This window comes from Stegodyphus dumicola, chromosome 3 (genome assembly GCF_044657685.1).
Source record: "Stegodyphus dumicola isolate Sdum_Otavi_A_Nest chromosome 3, ASM4465768v1".
NCBI classification, from domain to species: Eukaryota; Metazoa; Arthropoda; class Arachnida; order Araneae; family Eresidae; genus Stegodyphus; species Stegodyphus dumicola.
The window spans coordinates 149,411,209-149,436,454 of record NC_140770.1 but is presented as its reverse complement, the minus strand read 5'-3'; the positions used below and the strand labels follow the sequence as shown (position 1 = coordinate 149,436,454).

The following is a 25,246-nucleotide window of genomic DNA, read 5'->3' as shown; positions in this document are numbered from 1 at the left end:
AGCTTCTGCTTCTCAGATTTGTTCAAAAGTTAAACAATTTTCAATTTTTTGTAATATTTGCAGAAACAATACCTTCTTACATGATTTTATTTATTTTGGTTTCTTTGTTTGCTTGAGCAAAATCTTAAAATCAATTTATGACCCAGTACTATCAAACTGGTTTTTTTTTCAAAGTTTACCAGACATACTTATTGCCCAATTTTGATTTTGACAATCAACTTTATCATTGCGGACTTTCAGTCTTTGCATTATCACTTATATCGGGGAATCTTCCAAATGGTAACGTATTATACAAGATATTTGTAACTTGAGACTAAAGTTTCCTTAATGTTTTCCCCTTACTTTTCTTTCAATTCAGAAAATGCATTTCCGCTTGAAAGGCGGGCAAGTGCGATTTCAGCGATCCACAAACGAATGCTACTTTCAAATTAAGTGTGAACGGTATCTAACTCAGTTTATCGAATTTTGGCTCTTTTTCCTGAATCAACCCGTAGGCTGTGAAACTGCAAACGGTAATATATTTATAAAATCGAAATATTCAAAGAAACATTTAAATGAACTAAGTGTAATCTTAACCGTAAGATAGATCGGAAAACCTCGAGAGAAAGACGATGTCACGTGTTTCATTATTACTGATTAGGAGAAATAATTTTCTTTCTTACTAATTTTTCCTTTTCTGTGGACTAAATCTTTTATTCCTGAATTCTAATTTAGTACTCTGAGTTTAAATTACACTCTAGGTTAATTTCTATACAAGAAAATTACTTTTCTTACTAAATACACCTTCTGTCTCAGAATAATAGCAGAAACTGATGAATTTAATTTGTCCCTTAATAATAGTAGCAAAAGAAAATAAATATAGAACACAAAATTTACTATCAAAAAGGCTAGATAAAATTAAACAATGAATTAAAACATTATTCCTAACTTTTATATTGAGTGTTTAGAGAGTTTCTGTGTTTTCAACAATTTCGTTACTGCATTTTAAACTTGTAAATAGGATCCCTTAGTTTCGAAGCTTTGTATTCTCTATACATGGCAGCTTAAAATTTTTGGAGACATCATTATGCATTGCTTTCAGCATAACTTGTTGAAGTGACAGAATCATATTATCCAGCATTTTGGGAGAAATATTATCAAAAGCTATGTTTACTGCTCCTATGGTGTCCATTCTGTTAGGAGAAATATGTCTTAGTTTTTCAATAATCTTTGCATTTACGACCTCAGTTTTGTTTATTCAAAGAACAGGATTTACACTAAAAAATAAATATGAAAAATCTGAAATTTCAAATGTTTCATACTGACTCAGGCCGTCCCAAAGGGTTTGTTAAGGTTTTTTATGCTTTCTCTGAGCTTGCAGTCTATCATTCTGCTGTTTCACTGACTCCTATCAACCCATTTTTTTTGCGGGGGTAGTCTTTTTAGCTTTATTATTAAGAATCATTTTCTTTTCACTTACGCATATACAATTTAACAGTTGAATTGCAAAAATTTTAAAAGGAGCATAGCAGTATACGTTTAAAATTCCCGATGCAGCTTTAAGTATCGGCATACATTTCCCCCCCTCCAGTTTTTTCTCAGTTCATCATACCAATGTTAAGTTTTCTCACTAAGAGGAATTTACAAAACTTTTATTTATCTTTTTATTATTAACGTTTTGTGTGTTTACTTCATTTATTAAATATCACATTCCTGGCGCTTTTGCCACATAAAATTTGATTCAACGGCAAAATCGCAAAATATTTTTAAAAAGCGTATCTTTAGAATTAATTTACAATAGACAATCTTGGCGCTGGAGATGAATTCCCCCCCCCCCATACAGTGTTGTCACGCTTGGTTTGAAATCGTTAAATTTTTACAAAATATGAAATAGATAATAAAATAAACTAGGAATTCAAACTTCGATCTTCCAGATACCAGTGTTCGGGTGGAAGACTACGTTATTCAGAATCGGATGGATGAGCCCTTAATTTTCCCAATGCGAGAAACATGCATATTCATCATTGTCATGCAGATTCTTCATTGTTCAATGTCCTTAAATATAAAGTTCTAGGTTCCTTCTAGGTTTGAGATATGAAGCGGTGCTTTTTTTTTTTTTTTCCTGTACATGCTTGTCTATGCTTTAGAAGTGTTTTTAATAATGAGTATTTAATTTTGTGTGTGTGTGTTTTTTCTAGGAAGTAAAGCATTAAGATAATACTGATCGATGAATTAAAATTATCCATAATTGGTGCCAAATCATGCTAATTGGCCTGTCGACGGATAATGCTTAAGTACCTATTCTTTTTTACGCTTTAATTTTATTGATTTAAATAAGAAAGCATTTAAACAAGGAGATGTCTAATTAGGAACTTTTAATACACTCTTTCGCAAAAAAATCGAAGCACCATGAAGGACTTTTGCAATCGTGACGAAATTTGATATCCAGAAACATCTTGATCGAACATGCAAATGCTCAAAATTTCAAGGCAAATGAACAGGAATTGCGACCATAGCGCGCATTTCTAGTGCCCAACTCACAAAGCATAAAACCAGTAACAGAGGTGGAAAATTTATCTTTGTTTTGTTTCTGCCATTGTATAATTCCGTAAAAAGCAACTAAAGATGCCGTTACGGCGATATCGAAGACCTTAAAGACAACCAAACGACTTCGAACGTGGTCGCATTGTAGGGTTGCGTGAAGCTGGGTGGTCATACCGAGCAATGGGCCGCCACCTGCAGCGTATAGACACTGCTGTGCAAAGATATTGGCAGAAATGGTTGCTACAAGGAAATTGCTGGCGAAATAAAGACTCTGGAAGACCAAGGAGTACAAATGCGAGCCATTGTACTCCTTGGCCAACAATCATTGGATAGGATGATTGTTCGCCAGGGCCGAACCGCCCCAACGTTATCATTGTCGACTATTCAACGCACTGCAGCCACTACTCTTCCTTAGCCAGCAAGGTCACCAGACCTTTCACCAATCGAGCATGTCTGGGGCACGGTAGGTCGCCAGATTCAAGCACCACAAAATATGGAAGATTGGACAACTGGAGCAGCAACTGACTAATGCCTGGCATAATGTATCGCAGGATGACATTAGGAACCTCTACCACTCCTTGCCTCGACGAATTCAAGCACGCATTGCCGCCAGGGGCGGTTCGACCAACTACTAATTTGAACACTCAATGGGTGATTGTGAGCCGTGAACAGGTACTAGGACCTTGATATTTTAATCATTTTATTATCTGTGTAGAGCTATACACATATTCAATTTCATCAAAAGCAACCACTTTCTTCATGGTGCTTCGATTTTTTTGCAAAAAAGTGTATTGTTATGAAATTACGGTAGCTGAAATTATTAAAATCATTAAATCATTACATATTATTTTTCTTCTCATAACAACTATTCGAAGATGCTGCCCGCGCAAGCGACTAGTAAACTTTAAAGCATGAAGAAGAGGATAATTGATATTTCTATAAAATAAAATCAACTGCTGCGTCTTTTAACATTATTAAATGTTTTATGTATGTGCGTTTTTAATTTAATTAAAAATCTACTACATTTCTCATTTTGAAAGTTTTAACCTCTTCGGTTCCGTATTCTGTGGACTTTTTAAATCAAATTTATATGTTTTGCCATATGATCATACGAAGTACTCCACTTCATCGATCTTTCTTATCTGAAAGTATTGCTAACTTCTCTTCTGAAGCAAGTTCTTCAAAGAATGGCTATTGGTCCAGACAGCACGTTCCTTTCAGAATCACGTAGAATGAAACATACCAAAAGGAAAACAAAAATTCTTAAACGCTCGAAAATCTGTAAAATTGTTTAGTTTCAAAGTTGTTTCAGAGAAATGTCTTTTCCGGTCAAGGTCATCCTTCGTAAAAGTTATTAAACGCGAAATGATGTTCTGTTTAAGTTTCCAGTTTTGTTTGCAGAAAGGGTACGTGCCATATTTCCTTTAACTATTATCCTCGTGCTTATCACCAAGAAGTTTAAGATTTTTTTTTTCTTTTTTTAAATCTCGGCGTAGTATCAGTGATTGATATATTTTAAGCTCAACTGCAATATTTGATGATAAAAGGAATTTTGTTTCTCGCATTGTGAAGAAACGGCGGTACCTAGAGCCATCCAGTTCTGAATAACGCAGTCCTTTACTCGAACATAGGCACCTGGAAGGCCAAATATTGAATTTCAAATTTGTTTTATTATCTATTTCCTATTTTGTAAAACTTTAACTAATTTTTGATTAACAACCTTAACGGTTTCAAAGCGAGCCGTAATAACACCGTACGAAAAAAAAGAAAAAAAAAAAAAAATTATCACCAGCGTGCAAGACTGTCTATAAGATATTCTAGAGATATGCTGTTTTTAATGTTTTTCGGTTTTAACGTTGCATCAAATTTTATGTGGCTTAAGCACCAAGAACGGGATATTTAATAAATAAAATAAACACAGAAAACACTAAAACAAAAATACCAAAAACAAAGGTTTGTAAAGCGATCTTAGTAAAAACACTTAGCACTGATATGATGAACTGAGAAAGCACTGGGGGGGGGATGTGTGCCAACAGTTAACGCTCCATCGGAAATTCGAAACGTATACTGTTTTTAAAATTTTTGTAATTTTGTTGTTCAATTGTATATTGCTTAAATGTAAAGAAAATGAAATATTTGAAGAATAAGTAAATTTGAAATATTTAAAAACAAGTAAAAAAAAAAAAAAAAAAAAAATCTGAAATGTTTCAGATTTTAAATTACATCTAAAGGGGCGTTTTTTTAAGGTTTTCTGTGTTACCTGTATTTATTATATATTATGTTCTACGTACTCAAACCATTGAATTCTGTTCAATAGCAATATCGCAAAATAATTTTAAATTGAGCATATCCTTAGAATTTCCGATACAGAGTCTCGCGCGATGAAGATAAAAATGTTTTTTTTTTTTTTTTTTTTTTTTTTTTTTTTTTTTTTATCATAAAACAAATTCCAAATTTCAAATTTGGGCTTCCAAATACCCATATTCGCAAGAGGATCTACATTATTCAAAATTGGATGGCTCTAGGTACCGTTGTTTTATCACAATGCATACATACATTTATGCAGATTCTTCATTATTTAATTTCTTCAAATATAATACAGAGCGATAATATTGGGTGGTAACAATTTGAAAAGGGAAACAACGCTTGTAGTGAATCAACGCAAAATGCCAAAACGAAATGAATTGTCCTTCTGGGCAAATTGCCCCTTTGGACTAAAAAGGTTCGAAGAAGTGAGTGTAACAGCAGTCTGGAGAGTGCGAGAGCGTAAAAAACACTAACAAAGCCTTTTGGGCGAGCGTTAAAATCTGAAACCATTCAGATATCGCACCCCCCCCCAGAAACATCGAAATATCCCAAGAGGTATAATAACAAAAAACAAAAAACAAAACAAAAAAAAAACTGTTTGGTAATAAAAAAACAGATCCACTTTGAAAGGATTTGGTTCTTTCCCATTGCTGATCTGATGGATTGCACATCACGCATTAAGTTTTTTTAATTTTTAACTGTATCGTCTACTCAGTTCTACAATTTGATATTAAAATTTTAGAAGAGTTTTTAAGCATCAAAGACTAAATGATTCAGTAGTAATGTGTGGCTAAATATGTTAGTCAGCATACAAAAATTTTAAAAGAATGCATACACTATTGAAGGGGAAATTACGTAAATTAAATTCTGTAAGGCTAATTTTTTAGCTGTTAGTCTACATCATGCATAAAAATATACAAATTTCGGGTATGCAAAATTTCGAATTCTATAAGGAACTTTTAGAGTTCTGGCTGCTGTGAACATAAATCATGAAAAAAAAAAAAAAAAAAAATATCAAAAATCCCATTTAACGTTCTCAGATTACATTACGTGACATTATACACAACTATTCACGTTGCCAAACGAAAATGAGAAAATTCATAATAAAAATACTTTGCCAGATTCTCCAGAGTAATTTAAATGCTTAAAATTATTTATTTAACAAATAACATAAAAAGGGGCGAAATTTGCATTTTTAATTTGCCCTTTAAACTTTCACTTCCGCTATAGCAGACAATAACTTGCGGTTTGTCGACTTTCAAAAAACTGGTATATCTCCATTTCTAATAATATAAACATACCAAGAAAGAAAAGCTGTTTTTGTTAGCTAAGAGTGTGTGGCCTTTAAAAATATGAAATAATAAAAAATTGAGATTTTTAGCCAAAATCGGCTTGGCCTTTTGAACGAGGTCGGTTACCTTAATCTATTCATAACGATATTTGCGGCTGCGATGTTTTTTTTTTTTTTACCATTTGTCCATACGTAAGATCAGTGTAATCCAAATGTCTTAGCTCTTAAGACTAATTAAAAAAAAGTTTAAAAGTTACTCTTTTCATGGCAAAAAAATCCTTAAACTTTTACCACATTAAATAAAGTAAATAATATGTTGTTTGTCAAAATAATTTAAATGATTTTTGAATACTTTCACCAGGGAAAATTTAGCGACATGAAATGCAACAAACATTGTTTGAAAAAACACGAATTCGAAACACACTGGTTTCGAAAATTTAAACAAAAAACCGAAAATTGATAATAACTCAGGAAGTGTGTAAGCAAATTGGGCGAAACTTGGTGATAATACGTTCCGTGATATCAACAGGAAGATAAAATCTCCTAAACACGGAGAAGCAAATTAAATACAAGAGGAAAGTTCTCAATAGTGAGTACGACCACTTTTTAATTTAAATCTGTACAGCTAAAACACACCTGACAAGAGCTATTATTGTAAAATGGAATTCTGTACGAACTTGCACAAAAGGGCCTAAGATTAAAATTCTAATATTTATTCAATGGCATAGTTAAGTTCCGAGAAATAGCAATACTGTATTTCCTCCCGTATTCTCACCCTAGATTTTAGCACTAGTTCTGAAAATTTTAAATTCAGGTGAATTTCCATTTCCCCAATCAATGTCCTCAAAGAAGAAGTTCTAAATTTTAAACTAGATTCGTCTACCCAGAGATAACGTTTTTTTAGTCTTGCTGAGAAAGACAAGCCCTCGCAAACCACGTGCGAAGGTCCCGCCGAACCTTTCCCTTGTAATTGTTAAACTTAATGCCAGCCTAATACAAGACCGATAATCACGGCGAAGCTAACCCGAACTCACATATAATCTGCAATTTCGTTTAGTCGACTGCACATTCATTTTTTTAATTACCTATGAGTGATTTTAGGCCTAAGAAGAAGCTGAGACAACAATAAGAACGGGCGAGATTCAGGTTACAGGGAAGCAGAAATAAAGATGTCTTATTAGATACTGTAATGTTATTATTACTATTACTATTACTATGTATACAATTACTATTACTATGTCTTATTGAAATGTAGTTTTTTTTTTTTTTTTTAAAGAAATAATATTGTGATAATTACCTGTAATTTATCCATGACTACTTTTCATTTATTACGTAATTACTATATCCGTGTCCTTCAGAAATTAAATTATTAACTTACTCGTCCCCTGTCGCGTTTCGAGCGATCAATTTAGTAAGTAAAGGGTGGAAAATATGCAAGTAAATACAGCAGTTTGTCAATACTACATTTAAGGATTTTACAGGACTAGTTTCGATGGTTTTACCGAACCATCATCTTCAGCTGCAAAACCGCAAATGAACAAGATAGGAAATGAAAATTAACGCTGATTTTTGTTGTTTGACTTCTGAATTAGTATTTATTCGGCGTGTTATTGTGTCTTAATTTAAGGATTTGTCAACGAAGGTCGTAAATAACCAAATTCAGTTAGTTAGAGAAGCTAACATTATTCTGGCAAAAGTTGATACATAGCATTAAAATTTCCGTATTGAATATGATGAAAGGAGTAATATTACTTGTAAAGCAGAAGTAATATTACTTGTAAGAAGGGAGTAATATTACGTCAGCAAATAGGAAAAAAGTAAATAAATAAATAAAATGACTAATCATTAATAAAAATTAATGATTAATGATTTTATTAATGACTAATCCTTAATAAAATCATTAATAATTAAAAAATTAAATAGTGTATTATTACCAAATTAATTAATACAAGTTATTATTCAATTAATAAGTATTATTTAATTAAATAAAAATTAATTAATTATTATTTATTAAAATTATTAACAATTAAAGATTAAAGCAATTAAATAATTAAAATTAAATAAAATGTAAATAGATAAGCTAAAATTTAATAAGCGATTTTTAATATAATTTTATTGCAAAAAAAAAATAAAATTTTCGCGATCAGATTTCTACTGAAATAGTTGTTGATTTATATATAGAAGTACCGCTGCAATTTAAGCTCTGCCTGTAAGAAAAAGTGCAAACCCTGATGCTTTTCTTTATGCAATATTATAATGCGAATTTATTGCCTATATATCGTGCCCCTCGAAAGCTAAACGATTCTGAAACTTTTTTGATGTGTGACGATCATCTGGGTAATTTAAATTCCTGTAAGAGAAGATATTGTCTTTGAGGATGGTTATCCTATGCTCTAAAGTTTTAATATTTCAAAACCGCTATAGAAGATACGCTTTGATGCAAGCTCTCGAATGTGTTTCAGATACTTTTTATGTAAGTTCAGTGTATCTAAACAGATTATAAAATGCGGTTATCCGAGAATATATTCTGCTTGTTATTTTCATTGGGGAAAAATCAATATATGTCTCATGATCTCTTATTTAAAATCGCAATAAAATCATATGTGCAAAAAATAATGAATTTAGAATTGTTATAAATAGTAATGATTTGACGCTGTAAAGGAAAAATAAATTTTCTACTTTGCTAACATATATGAACACTGAGAACTCCAAATGTTTTTATTAAAATATTTATTGCATCGGTTCCTTTCTGATTTAAATATGTTATTTTATATAAGAAACTAACGAATTTGTGATTAATACTGGGCTATTATCTTATTTTCGTGCACCTTTTTAAAAATCGCTCTCAACACTTAATCTCAACTAAAAATTATTCCTGAAAAGTACAATGTTCTGTAACCTGCCTGTTTTATGCGTCCATAAGACTGTTTGCAAACTATGACAAATCCCATGAATAATGCCGAATTAAAGGATAGTACGCGAATTACTTCCCAGAATGTTAAGGGAATGTCAAATATGAATATGTGCAAAAAGATTAATCTAATTTAAATATTATATTTCGGATTACATATTTTCTTATATTGCGAACCTTCAATTGGTTTATCATTTGAAATAAAAATTAGCTGCTGCTACTTACAGAGCCAGGCCCAAAGTGATGCAGCCGGTGTCGCGGCACATAGCAGGAATTTTTTTTTTTTATCATTATTTAGAAAAGTAAAATCAAGGAATGGCAGATTTTTTTAGAGTTTAGGGAAGACACTGGGCTGCAGAATTTAGTGGGGGCAAAATTTTTAGAATTTAGTGAGGCAACGGACGGCAGAATTTAGAATTATCAGAAAGTGCACCAAGCGGCAAAATATCTAGCACCGACACTGTGCTATTATTATAAAGGGCTTTGGCGATGACTTCTGCTTTGGGGAAGATGTACAGATATTTGGCCGACACCGCGAGATTTCTGTACAGTGGGAAAGTAAATTTTTCATCAAATTTGGATCAAACACGCCTTACTTGCACGGTTCTTTCGCGAAGATAAAGATTTCTGTTTGGACTATTAATATTTGTTAGTATACAACGATTAAAATTTCTTAATAGAATTATAAATTACCAAAGATACACTTTTTTTATTTATATATATATAGCTGATAACAACTCTAGGAAATTCCGTTAAATATGATATGTTGAATAAAACTATTTGTGGGAAGAAATACAAAGCATTATGCTATTTTATATGTAATGCAGGCAAACCACGGCCGAGCGGTAAAGTCTCTGAGCACTGCTAGCTCGATGCGGGGTTCGAATTCCAGAAAACGGGCAGATTGCATGTGTGTTTTGGGGTTTTTTTTTCTATGTGTAACGTGCATAGAAGCTATTACACTATTACACCATTTCCTATGTGTAACGTGCATAGTTTCCCTTAGAAAGTCCTCCAGGAAGGCATCCGTCCCCTAGGCAAATAGCTTGTAAAGTTATTTTTAGTTGGACTTTCCTGTTTCTTTTGATTTCATTTTCCTGCCGGCATGTAATTTGTTATGACGTAGTATTCAAATTTAAATGTGTTTCAGAAGCAGTATTTAAGCTGCGTGTCAAGAGTTCAGTAAGAGCAGTAGCGGACCGAGTTTAAAATGTGCTCTCTAGTTCGGTGTTCGACACCTTTCAGTTTATACTAATATTTCTCGGCTCGGCTTTACTGTGTGTAGTCGATTTATCGTTAGTTCAAGCTAAGGAGCTAGTCATTTTATTTTCTGTTAATTTACGTAGCCACAAGTGGAGGTGATTTGTGAGAATGGAGTACATGGATCTGTTTTAATTTCTTTAAACCTTTCTTCTGCACTATTTTGTTCTTAAAGACATGCGAGAATTCGCTACTTCGTCTTCAAATTAGAGGCGACAATTTATGATACCAAAGAGAACAAAAGGACTCTATATGCTTTTGAGTGTTCTTCCATAATCAAATAAACCAAACCCAACGTATACTGTAAAACTGCCTCCAATCTGAAGGTTACTGCCATCTTTTAGATGTCTAAAGGCACCTTTACAGAAGCTCAAGAGAAATGAAAAGCGCTCAAAGAAGAAAAGCTCAAGAGCTCAAAGTTTGAGAAAGCTGAGGCTTGATGTCAAGAAACGCGCGAGACCCTGATCACTCCACTAAAGGGATACAAATGCATTACACTCTTTTTGAGATAAAATTGAGTTTGGATGCCTTTATTACATAAAACAAGCTAATTATATAGGCGATAATATTATTCAAAATTTCAAGACTGAAATATTTCCTAAGCACATGAAAGCATTTCTACTAAAAATGCCGCCCACTGGAGCCTCTCAAGTTCACGCACTTGCTTGGTCTCAAATCTCCTCTAGTATAAACAAGCCTTCTCTGGATAATTCATGTTGCCACAAAGGGCAATTTAAACATCTCGGATATAGGTCTGGTATTTTTAAATTTAATCGATCGTGATAGATGAAGAGCTGCTGCTGTAATTATAGTAATATTCACAAAAATGGGATTTTTAAGTTAAAGTTTTCCTATCACTCCCATTAGACTTGCCTGGAAATAATGAGTGACAAAAAACACTTTAAAATGGTGGTCTTTTTGTGGAAGAGTTTATATGAAAAGTTTTGCTAGAATTTAGGCATTCTATACTGGCTGTCACGGATTCAAAAGTTGAAGAGAGAAAAATGGCAAGAGTTTGATTGAAAAGACAAGCATAGGTGAAAATGTTTTGAGCACCACTGCTACTAATAGTGAAAGTGGGTCTTTTACTTATTACCCAAAGACCAATGTTAATTCAAAAGTTAAACAACAAAAGTCAGCATTATGTTTTCAGAATTTCACCATTTGCCCTTTAGCAGCTGAGGATGATGGTTCCGTAAAACCATCGAAACTAGTCTTGTGAAAATTTGCAAATATAACGCTGATTTCTGTTGTTTGATTTCTAAATTAATGTTTGTTCGGCATATAATTTTACCTTAAAGACAAATGGTTTATATGTTTATTCGAACACTGTAAAGCACGTGAGAGCTACTTGCCTAAGGGAAGAAATGCCTTCGTAGAGGATTTTTAGGAGGAAATTAACTTATATTCACGTTACGCGAGGGGAGGGATTATGAAAACACGCATGCAGATAATCCGTTTGTCCAGATTCGGATATAGGTAGAACCAAGCCAGAAAACAAAACAAGGTAAGACGGTTCCCAGCGCTGACGTCACTTACAGAAGAGGGAGCTACATATGTATGCGTAGTCTTTGTGTAGTGGAAAAACGGCGGCGCGTAGAGCCACCGGATTTCGAAAACGCTTAGTCTTTCATCCGAACTTGTGAACCTTGAAGCCCGAACTTAAAATTTTTTCGAATTTTTTTTTTTTTTTTTTGATTTGTTTTACATTTTATGCGAATTAAGAAACTTTTTATTAAAATCTTAGCGATATGAAAGCTTTGTGTTTTAACTCGTAAAGTGTAAGAAATGTTTCAAATTTAATCAATAAACTTGGCGATTTAAAAAAGAAATGCCACTGCTCGAATTAAAATATTTTTATCTTCCACGCGGCAGTGTGATGTTGTTCAGAAAAGCTTAAAATAATATTAATTTTTTCTTTCAAATTCATTCTCTTATTAATTAGCAAAATAAGCGATTTAAAAGCAATGAACGCAGATTCATTTCGGTTATTATTAATTACTAACTAGAAATTACATTAACTGGATTCATTAAAATTATTACATATTCTTTCTTTTATTATGTAGAATAACAACTATGCTTCGAACATTCTAAAGAAGCATATGTAAGGATTGTGACTAATGTGAAAAATTTACGGAATAGATCTGAGCTTAGTAATCTTTTGTTATCTCGCATTTATTACTGTCTTGGGAGAGATAGTGACTTCGATTGTACGCCACGAAAAATAATGTTCCTTAAGAAAAACATTTGGAACTTTAAAAAATGTATTTCTTCGAGTAATATTAATAATAGCATTTTTTGTAATTTCCTTACTTGAGGCTAAAATTCTCCAAAAAATGGTTTGGTTTATATGATTACGTCAAAGCCTCGTTGACTTTCTGCCTAAGAGGAGAGATACCTTCGTGGAGGACTTGCTAAGGGAAACTGGCTCGCATACACATTGGGAAAACCACGAAACGTCAATGCAGCCTGCCCGTTCGTGGGATTCGAACCTTCGACCGAACTATCAGTGTTCAGCGACTTTATCGCTTGGCCGTTAGTGAGCCCTCCAGAAAATAAAGAAAATTTTAGGCAAGTGTTTTAAAATAACGAAATATAGCACCAATTCGCCAAAATACTATACATGTTTCTTCTCCGGCATTATAAAATACCTTTGGATGAGAATAAAACTACTTGTTGTACTTCTCCTTTGTTTAAAAAGACGTTTGACTTAAATTAGTAGCTTAATTTTTATATTTAGTGTTCTGATTCTCAATGTTTTTAACGAATCTATCTTAATTATTAAGACGTTTAAAATACAATTTTATGATAGGCATGATTTTTTCAACCATATCTCCATTTATCCCAATTTACCTTGGTAATAATAATGCACTTTTGAAGATCCTGTGATAAATAAAAATAAAAACCTAGGTAAAATTGTTTCTCAATCAGTGCATATTTTTCTACAGAAAGATATTATAAGTAACTGTATTACATAGAATAATTATATTATTGACATCAGCATAATAATCACATATTTTTCGTTTGCTATTGGAAGTTACATTTGCTTCGCGCAGAACAGTGATCCTTTTCTCTCAAAATTTACAAATATTTAAATTTCAAATTTGCATGCTTTTTTCCACAAATATAAACATTTTTAAATAATAGTTGATAAGCTTATTTAGATAAATATAGATGATAAGTCAATTTTAAGAAAAAAAAAAATTCCAAATTAAAAATAAACATGTGTCCTTTTAAATTCCCCTTCCGTTAAAATTTCCCTTGCCAACTACAAGTACAATGAGAACACTCACTGCCGTTCAGTATTTTTTTAATCAAAAACAGAAATACCAACCTTTATTTAATTGACCAGCCAATCGAACTGATAAAAGAAGATGATTTTAGTTTAATTTGATTTCATTAATATCCAAATAAAGAACACACAGCTACAGAATTTTGAAATGGGGGGGGGAAATCTTGGATGTATTAATAACGACAGACTTTTTTTTTTTTTTTGCTTTCTAGATCTATTAATTTAAAGACGCACATTACGTTGATAATCAGTTTTTATCTCATCTACTGCAACACATGTTACAATTGCCCACTTCATTGTGATTATTACCGACAATGAATTTTTTGTTTTTCTTCTTATTTACCAATTTTTTTTTTTTTTTTAAACAGACAGCACATGGAACAAGATCAAGTAATTACTCTGTAAGGAATTAAAAAAAAAAAAAAAAAAAAAAAAAAAAGGAAAATTACTTATCCCCCGTGTTTTTCCTCAGTGGGTCTCCTCCTAGCAGGGATGCAGGAAAACCACGTGACTCCTACAGACGAAAGCGGGCGGGAAGGGCCCTAACCAATCCTGAAGGACGACTGCGGAAGAACTGAGGGCTGGCTGAGATCGTTTGCTGACGACCACCCTCTCTGATCATGGGAGGGGGCTGGGGTTGGGGATGAGTTAAGCTAATCATTTTCATGTTCTAGAATCCTTCACCCTTCTCAGCTCCATACATCGCCAGAATGATTTCTTATCGCCAAGCGAATGAAATTTGGCGACATAATACTTCTCGTAATTTTAAAACTCAAGAATTCTGTGTATTTTAAACAAATCAGCTCAACAGAATAACGCAACCTATTTTCGAAATATCTGTTTCGCCTAAAAACGGGAGAATTTTTGGGACACGATCATAAGAAAACGAAACAAGAAACAAGACAAACAAGGGAGAAAAAAAAAATAAATAAATAAATAAATAAAATAAATAAACAAAAAATAAAAGAGTTTTATCTTATTTCAAATTTTTTTATATTTAGAAATAAACATTAAAATTTCCTGATCAAAAATTTTAATCCCCATTTTTAAATGTATGAAAAGTCTGTATATATGCATATATGCATGTAATATGTATGTTAATATGCTTTTCGCATTGTAAGAAAAAAAAAAAAAAAAAAAAAGAAACCTAGAGCCATCGATTTTTGAACACATGTAGTCCTCCATCAGAATACGTGCAATTCGAAAACTGAATTTTCATTTTCGAATTTGTTTTCTACTTATTTCAAGTTTATATGTTATGTTTCTACTTATTTCATGCTCACTTTGAATCAGCGAATTAAAAGTGAGCAGTGGTAACACTGTTCGAAATAAAACATTTTTATATCAGTGTCCCAGATTGTTCACATTGGATAAAATGTTAGGTATTTATCTTTCAGTTTTAATCAACAGACTCAACTATTTAAAACAAATGTTTTGCCAATGTCCGAAATAAAATATTTTATCTTCCCCACTCCAGATTGTTGCCATTCAATAAAAGATAAGGTATAATCTATCTGTTACTGAGTAACAAACTAAACGACGGGTACATTTATGCTGATTTCTGACTCTGCGCATGCAGCAACGTAAGTATCTGGCATGAAGAAAATTATGACATTGCCTATAAAAGAACTTCGGAACTTCGGAAATCGGAAAATTAGAATAAAAATTTCAAAACTTTTAGTGAAAGAAAATTTATGAAATATAGGAAATATAAATGCGAATTTAGCAAAATGAATGCAACGTAAAATATTTATCAAAAAAAAAAAAAAAAACTGCCTCAGTAAATGATGACACATTGTTTTGCAGTTCATCATTTGTCAGATATTGGAAAAGAAAAATAAGATGGTTCTTTAACACTTAACGATTGACGAAGTAATTAACAATACTGTCTCTCTAAAATTTCTTTGAACTATGTTGAAAAACATATATAAATTTAAATTAATAAAGGAGATTAAACACGGCATATATTTCAAATTTGCTGATCCACACGGCAGCTCGCATAGAAAGTCAAATGGTCAGTATGATATTTACAAAGTCACTAGGTTTGGGTTCGAATACTGAGTCATGCTTGTATATTTCTGATCATCATATCTTAAATAGATTTTAGGCGTGTGAAATCTACAGAAAGATGATGTAAATCCTCTCATAATTCCTTCCAGAAGATGGTAAAGAGAAAGTATATGAGATTCCCAGTGCCTTTACTCGGCCTATTCTTGATCAAACTTGGGTTGGGTTGTTTCTTAACCGGCGTTAAGTTTTTCGCTCGATGCAAACTTTGCGCTCCAAAACTCTGCCACTCGGTGGAGCCGGCATTGCATCAGCCGCTGGTGCAACAAACGCAACTCATCTTCTGTAAACCTACAGTTCTTCTTGTAAGTACTTTCTCTTGTCTGATCTCATCATCAGAATATGTCCATGAAGCAATGGAGTATATGCTCACTGCTCACGTTTTTCGTTAGCAAGAACCTTGGCCACCATATAGGCGATATTAGGATTTTTCCCAGTTCCACCCCAGTTTTGAGAGACAGCAACCCGGGGGATGGGTAGCAGGGTCTCCCACTCTTCTTCCCACACCAAACCATACGAGAGGACTTTTGGCTCGCCATATATTTAACGTGTCGCCATGCCGCATGAACACTATTATTTTAGAAGGCTATCTCAACTGCAGAAGCTTCATTTTTAGACTTTTACATACGTCAAAACCTTAAGCGGACTTATTCAGAAATCTGGAAAGAGCAGGAGTAGTGCATCTCCCGCTGCATGGCAGAATAACCAACAAAGTATCAAAGTATCATGGATGTGGTGTATCGAGAACTGATCGTGATTTCCAAAGAACCTGACAAGAGTGGAGTTCCAAAACCATCCAAGATAATAGCCACCAGCTAGATAAGTTTGAGTTGTCTTCCAAGCCCAAGGTTTTTGCCAGATGTTCCATCCATCGGATCTACTGCTGATACAACCAGGTTACCAAAGAAACTTGCTGTGCCACAACCTTTGCGTCAGTCCAGTGGAATTCGACGTCCCCCAAATAGACTGCAGTTGTGATAAAAGTGGAGGGATGTGGTCCGGTGGAATTCGACGTCGGTTCAGTGGAATTCGACGTCCCCCAGATAGACTGCAGTTGTGATAAAAGTGGAGAGATGTAGTGTATCGAGAACTTATTCATAATCGGACTTAAAGCTGGCGCAGCGCCAAGCATCCTCGCGAAGTAGTTGTAAACCAGAACTAAGACTGGGATGCGAGTAGTTGTAGTAATACGTGTGTATGCGAATGATGCGTTTCGTACATAATGATGTAGCATGTAATTAAATAAAGTGTCTTGCGAAATAATTACTCACAAAGATATACAACAATGGACAGGTACAGGTACAGGTAGAAGCTAGGCCGGCACCTCCGTAGGACCACAGGTACTATACATTTACAAGCACCCATGCCCTCTCCGGGATTTGAACCCGGGCCCTTCGATACGGTAGTTACAGTCACTAACCACCAGCCGCGTTTGGGCGACGCTTTTAACCTATAATAATGATATACTGGCAGACATCTGCATTCTTTTGAATTGCTTCCTCTCAATGTTTCTAAGCTAATATTTCGATTTCAAAGAACAGGCCTTTCATTTATTTACAAAAAAGTTTCTTTGATTTGGGAAAAATAAAAATGCTGGCCGTTGGCAACAAAGCTCGGGGAACTTTTTGGAGAAGGTTTCTCAAATACATACACTGTGTCCGCAAACGGTTACAGGGTTATTATTATTTTAATTAATCAATAATTATGATTTAGACCTCAACTATAACGTCTCCTTTTCCGTTTCTTCATCAGAAATGACAGTTATATAATAGTATAAGCTGAGGTTTTTGGATTGTAAGATAGAGCGTGTTTCTGTCTGTGGAAGCCACATTACTAGGTTTTGCCAGTTCTGATAAGATAGTAACTCTTCGTCTTTGCGATATTGCTGCAGGCATTTAATTTTTACGCCGGTGAGAAGTTCTGAGACAACTTATAATTTAAAATAAATTTTGTAGTCTTTAACTACTAGGCTTAATTTAACACTTGAATTTGATCGTAACTTTAAGTCACATCGCCACGAGTGGTGGCTGATATTGTAAGCACAAAACGTGCAATTTATGTTCAAGTGCTTATTTAATACAACGGTTATTTTAACTTTCGTAAGTCTCTGTAGTTAACTTCAGACGATAATTCGCTTTAAATCTGTTAGGAGTTTGGAACTGGTTTATTCTGCCAAAGCAGGTCAAACTCTATAAGCTCTTCTCCAGCCTTTCTTTATTCCCTGGAACCGCAAAATACAGACATATATTTATAGCAACAAAAATGATTCAAATGAGGCAAATATTCATGCTTTAAAATTTTTTAATTTAAATATCAGTTTTTATAAAAATTACGAAATCTAAATTTTTATACATTTTTTCGCCTATACTATAACTATTTTCTATTCGACCCCTATACTTATTTTTAAGAAGGTTTAATAATTAATACAAAAGATAAAATACAAAACATTTGACTACGTGCAAAGAAATTTGACGGAGATATTTCATTTTAAAGTTGGAGATCATGTTCAGGGGTCGTACACAAATTGAAAAGGAAAAATTTATGCATTTGTGCGCAATTAAAAATAAAACATCCGTTTCGGAAAAGATTTCTGATATTAATAGATTAAGCGGAAAGTATTTCTGTGCACATTGTCGTAAAAAACACTGATCATTTATATTTTTCCCCAAGAAATTGTCTTATTCACAAGAATTGTCTTATTCACAAAATCTTACATAATTCAAGTTCCAGAACACACTAGCAGGTTTTCAGGTTTCAGTATTGGCATAGTTCCAATTTATAGCATTATAAGCCTAAATCATGAACTGTATGAATTCATCATGCAGCATGCGATCATACGCATCATTCATTGAACTATAAGTTAGCTTTTATAGCCACAGAGAAAAGTTTTCACTCATGAAACAAATGTCGATGTGGAATCTGTTAACACTTGTAAATTGTTTTATTCTATAGATCTGCACAGCCAGCTCGTAGAGCTAATATGTTTTACGAAGTAGAAGCGATAGGGTTTTTTAAATCAGGATTTTCCAACTACCAACCTGACGTGCTACCAATCAAAACCGCAAAGGCATGCGATGAGGTGGGAGAAAATGTTTTATATGTTCTCTCACTTAAACGGCAATTTAGAAGAAGAAGACTCAGTTGCCAAATCCATCTAGTGATGAATTTTCGTCCATCACGTTTAGCTGGGTGCCATTGTAGAGCTATTTAGAATTTTTTAAACGAGGAATGGGGAAAAAAAAAATCAGTTATGCCCTTGTTGCATTCGAACTTCTGACTTTTTCCTTGCCAGCCCGACCTGCTACTAATCACACCACAAGGCTCATGGTGAGGAAGGAGAAAATTCCTTATATGTTCCAAAGGAAGCCTGAAGAGGAAGAAAAGGCTGTCGAAAAATCCAAAATAGTGATGAATTACCGTTCATCACCTTATAGAGACATGAGGAACTTTTTGGAAGCAGGAGAGATAAAAAAGGAGAGCATCTTCGCCGGGACTCGAGCCACTGGCCTCTCGAATATGCGCCGAGCTTGCTGACCACTACACTACGAAGGCATGCTAAGAAGGTGAGAGAAATACCTTATATACTCCTCATTTTAATGGGCGACTGGGGATTTAGGGGACCCAGTCGCTAAATCCTGGTGGTGAAGAATCATCATTCACCACCTTTCGTGCGCCACTGTAGATACATTAGGTACTTTTTAGAAGCAGGAGAGATGAAAAATGAGCAACGCCTTCGCCTGGACTTGAATCACGGGCCTCTCGAATACGCGCCGAACGTGCTGACCACTACGCTAAGACAGCGTGCTGACCACTACGCTAAGAAGGCCGGAGAAATACCTTATAACCTTTTTAGTTCGGCGCCATTGTTTATTTTGTATCTGTGTCTTCTAATTCATAATGCAATATTATACATAGGAACGTTTCGGGTTGGAGTTTCTTATCATCTACGAGTCGATGGATTTAAATAACTTATGTATTAGTTATGGATATTCCATTAAAACAGCGTGGCTGGTTTATCTCGTGAGGAATGTCTTCATGGAGGACTTTCTAACTGAAGCTGGATCACATTCACTTTACATATAGAATATCCACGAAAATTTTCAGGTGGCCAACCCGTTCGAAAGAATACGAGTTCCGGTCCAATACAAGTGCTCAGCTCAAACAACGATACGGAGAAGGGAAGAAAATGGAGAGAAATAGAGTTGGAGTGACAGAGAAGCTTTCGTACTCCGTTACTTTTTTAGCTCAGAGCAGAAAACATAAAATAATCAATCTCCAGAACAGAAGAATGACGAGTGATGATTATCTTACATGTACGTCTCCTCAATTGGAGAAATGATTTAAAATTTATCATGGGCATCTTTATATAAATCAGGCGTTTTTCATAAAGGTGCGGGCAGCTTTGACTGAAACGAAAATCGGGCTTGCAATGGAGTGCCCGCACATTTATGAAAACGTTGGTCTGACATAAAGGTGCCAACGATCAGTTTCAAGTCAGAAACTGATCTTCAGTTTGTGCGCACTCCTTTATACTAGAGCAATGTTATGAAGATTTCTACTTTCTTTGAACGACGGCTGGCTTGCATAAAAGTGCGGCACTCTTATGACAGGTTTGTTGAAGGAACGCGCAGTTTATTTGTTTGTTATTTAAACACAGTCAGTTTCCAGGAAACCCACATAGCTAGGTTACCATTTTCACTTACAACAAAGACTTCAACGCCAAATAGGAATCGATTATCACTCAGATTGTGATCCTTCAGAGCAGAACATTCGTTTATTGGTTCATCTCTGCTCGGGACAGAGCTCCAGCCGGGACATTTTCGGTGAGGTTTGAAAACTTCCGTGAGGTTTGAAAACTGGCCGCTACATCATTCCCGTGGCTAGGCGGGACTTCGTTTCCAGCGGGGCTCTTTTTTCTAGGAATCCTAAACCGGTGCTACCAGAATCCCGTCTAGCAGGGACTGTCGCCAGAAGTGATAACCTCTTTACTCGCTTTCTTTTCAATAGCGATTTTACAAGGGCACCATCATTAAGGCGCCTTCCTAGGGCTAGAGATTTTGGAGACCACCCTGTGAATTAAAATAAAAGAGTTTTTCAGTGATTTATAACTTTCCCTTTCTTTCCATGTTACATGAGACTATATTCATATGCGAGAGTATTCATACAATAAAACTATACTTTAATAAACAGATTTATTTCTTAATTTTTGCGAAAAGTTTCTCTGAGGGGATACTGTTGTTGAGATGGTGGGAAAGGGCAGGTAAGGAATGAAATGGGATGGGCACAAAATAAAAGGCATTAACACACAGGAAGCGATTCAATTAAAATAATTCAAAATGGTCAACCAGCCCGTTACGACTGGTACGTCTGTTAACTTTCAAAAATCTTTCCTACTAAAGATGTAAAGATTTTATGTGTGTTTGGCATAATTTTGACATCATACACCACACAGTTAGGACTAAGAAAGGATCCAAATCTGTATAAATAATTTACTAAACAATCATGCCCTTTTTTAAACGAAAAGCTGAAATAGTGCTTTCTCTTGGAGAACTTTGAATTTAATCGAGCTAGGTTACAGAATATTCTTTTAGTCCAAAGGGGCTTTGTCCGTGAACGACTACCGTTTTCGTTTTGCGATTTTGCGTTGAATCACTATATATCTCCGTTTCACTTTGCAAACTGTTCCCACAAAATTTTAGAGTCCTGCATTATATTTGAAGAAATTAAATAATGGAAAATCTGCATAAATGTATGTCTATTTCTCGCATTGTGATAAAACAACGGTATATAGAGCCATCGAATTTTGAATGACGTAATCCTACTGCGCATATGGTCATGTGGAAGCCCAAATTTGAAATTTGGAATTTGTTTTATTATCAATTTCATATTTTGTCGAATTTTTAAGTAACAAACTCAACGATTTGAAAGCGAGCAATGGCAACAATCTACCGGGGGGGGGGGGGAACTTCTTTTTATCTCCAACGCGCGGAACTGTGTGTATGGGAAATTCTAAAGATAGGCTCATTTTAAAATTATTTTGCGACATTGCTATTGAACTGAATTGTATGGTTTTAAGTGCAAAGAACATGATATTTAATAAATAAAGGTAACACACAAAACGTTAAAAAAACGCCCCTTTGGACATAATTTAAAATCTGAAACCTTTCAGTTTTTTTTTTTTTTTTTCCATTTATATTCATTTCTTTCATTTTATTCATAATACTGTAAACTTCGATTACCTCCGCAGAAAATCAAAATCGAGTGGGTCTCAAGTCTTTTCAAAAAGTTTCACCTTAGCTCTGAGAAATACGTTAGAAAATAAGGCGCGCTCATATAATAGATTTTCTTGTCAATGACATCTCTAGCTACTAGTATCTTAAACTAGTAGTTATCTTAGTACCAGTAGATTAAAAGAGTAACAATTTACATCCTTGTGCTTAGAATCTCAGGAAAGAGGAAATTTAATTTTAAATTATGTCCTGATAAAAATTGTGTTTCCTTTTCTTTTGAATACTTTCCGGATCTCTTCCCACAGGCAATGTTATCATTTTTACAGTATTTTCATCAACACAAAGTAGCAAATTTGTGATAAAACAACGGAGCATTGCTTTCTGTGACAAATACTTTATATGTTCTAAGCAGCTATGACAAAGATTGAGGCATATGTCTAACCGGGACTGAAGGAGGTTTTGAAAAAAGAGGGATATAGTCATCACAGAACATTCTACAAATTTGACATTCTTATCTTTCGCAAGCTGTAGCCACTAAGATGTTGGCTAACAGCTGGAAGTAAATAAATATCATATATCTCAAACTACGGTTATGCGATGGACGACGTAAATTCTTCCATTTAAATGTTGCTATAGTGTCCATATGCTATCAAAACGGAAAATGTTGCAATATAATATCCTACAAAAACAGCGGCCATGTGGAGACGAGAGTTAAGGCTGAAGGAGGAAAGCAGCTTTTGTCAACAACCTAGGACCATGAGGTTTGCTGGTGTTGAGATATTTGTAATCGCATGCTTACTGGTTAAAAAGAAGTATAGCTTTCTGTCACGTCCAATACATACATTAGCTTTCAGCCAGGTCCGAGTTATTCTGAAACTTGATCTCATTCTATGTTATTTTTGATTGGTTATTTATTGTGTTTTGTTTATGATTTGTTAAACTATTATCTGTTATAAAGTTATATATATGACCTCTGTAACCGCTTATCTCTGCTTGGCTTCGCTTGTCCATGGTCGGCTTATAGCTGAAATATTCTTGCGCTCTTTTGTCGCTTATGCTTTTGTTTCTGCTTGTTGCTTTCAACTATTGTGTCATATATTGCTTATAGCACGGAGTTTCTTGGTGCAAATAATTTCTTGTGATTAACAAGAAGTAATTTATAATTTTAGGTCATTCTACAACTAGAGTACCCTCCAAGCTTGCGTGTCGGCGCTTGACGGAGGCACTGGTTGTATCCATCGAAGATTCCACCTATTACACACCCGGCGCGGTGCGGGCAAAGTGGCTCTTCGATTTTTTGCTTTTTTTCCTCCTGTTCCTGCGGTCGATACTCTTTTTGAGTATTAAATGATACACAATGACAGATCAATTTAGGTATTCTGCTGCAATTCCACCAGATATCAGCCCAGAAAAGAACAGAGATAAAATGTCGCAATCACCACATAGCTCACCAATTTCAAAAATCATTGCTCATCCGGAGGAAAGAAAAAAGCTATTCTAAAATGATGCGGAAACTGACCAGTTTATTACTTACCTTGAGAAACAATTACACATTCTCTCCACTGTTGAGGAATGCGCTAGACTCTCTGCACTAGCCCAAGACATATTAAGTAGTGAAGCAATTACGTATCATGCTTCACATAGACTACAACAACTTCTTATATGCATTTTAAACAAAACACGTGTATTAGGATTAGGATTAGGAACGGGAGACGTGGGCACCATCCCTTTACCGTTATGGTTAATTGGTTTAGCGCCACGTCCTCCAACATCCAGAGCAAGGCCAGAAGAGGCCATACGTGAGATTCGCACCAGACGCCCAGACCCAGCACCCTATTCATCCGGGTAGCAGTCCAGCCGACCAAAGTGCCCCCGAGGAATACTCTAAGCCAAAATGCCGGGTCCAGCATTAATTTGTTTCCAGGAGTAAAAAGTACAGTGCCAAACAAGGGCAGAATCTTTACATAGGTTAACATGCAATTACATAGTTGATCACAATAAGATTATAGAATTATGACATTATAAATACCTGGAATTATCCGCCAAACAGTAGGTCTATTACAATAATATACATATGCAAAATTTGGTTAAGAGTAGTAACAATTTGTGCGGATTATTGGCTACTCGTATTTGACAAATTACCTTTTAAGTATAAATCTTACAATTGCACTTATATATGTCATGTTGTTTAGAAATTGATTACAAAATACGAGTACAAATATGCAGACATTGAATATGAGTTATAACAATTAATACATTATTCTGCAAATTAAGGGATATTCACTTTGTACATATTTGAAATTCAAATTTGTACATTTGTACGTTTGAAATTCAAATCCTACAAGTACGCTTATGCATTATGTATTCAGATCATATGCTGCAAGGATACATTACAAATACTTAATTTACCATTACATGTATACAAACACATACACATATAAACTCCTGTTAAGAGTATTAACAATTTGTACAGATTATGGGCTACACGTGTTTGACGTATTACCTATTTTTAAAAATAAGTCTTACAATTACACTTAATTATGTCATACAAAATAGTAAAAGATTACAAAATACAAAATGCAAATATTGATAATGAGTAACAGCAGTTTTATACATTATTCTGCTGATTATGGGCTACTCGCTTTTACATGTTACCGTTTTAAGTTTAAATCCTTCAAGTACATTCATATTTTGTAAATTCAAAACGCACAAAATGCTACATAGATATATTGTAATTACTTAATTAGTCATTGCATATACATATACCAATACATATGTTAACTTTTTGCTAAGTATAGGGACAATTTGTATAGAAAATGGGCTACTCGTATTTTACATTTTACCTTACAGGTACAAATCTTACAAGAACACTTAATTTGTGTCATACAAATTAATTAAGAAAATAGTATACAAATATATAAACATTGATAATGAATAATGACTTAATCAATCATTGCATATACATATATCATTACATATGTTAACATTTTGCTATGTAAAGTAAGAGAGTGCTTTGTGATACTTCATAGCACCATCGCCACATGACAATACTATATTATAATAATTGAAAATACAAAATACCACTCATATATACCGCACACATTGAAATGGACTTTTGGGCTAAGACGATGTGCTTACTATAAATTTTCAAACATTTTGACAGATACTTATACAATTATTTATATATTTACATGCTATGCCATACAGAACTTTTACATTATTTGAGTATACATATATACTTAATTTTAACATGAATTTGCATAGAAACATTGGACAGACGAAAACATAGAACATTGGCTATACACAAAAATTGCACGTTAAATCTTTATAAAACATGATACTTAATCATTAACTCTTAATATAAT

At 34.1% G+C, this 25,246-nt stretch overlaps 1 protein-coding gene across 1 annotated transcript in view; it reads right to left on the bottom strand.

The window, feature by feature from the left end:
* LOC118201019 (uncharacterized) overlaps nt 1-14,188 on the bottom strand; it is an 88,472-nt gene extending 74,284 nt beyond the window's left edge. The window contains exon 1 of the mRNA XM_035373031.2: nt 14,034-14,188. The gene's annotated coding sequence lies outside the window, so the exon portion shown is untranslated. The remainder of the gene's footprint in view (nt 1-14,033) is intronic.
* Between the last annotated feature and the right edge of the window lie 11,058 nt (nt 14,189-25,246).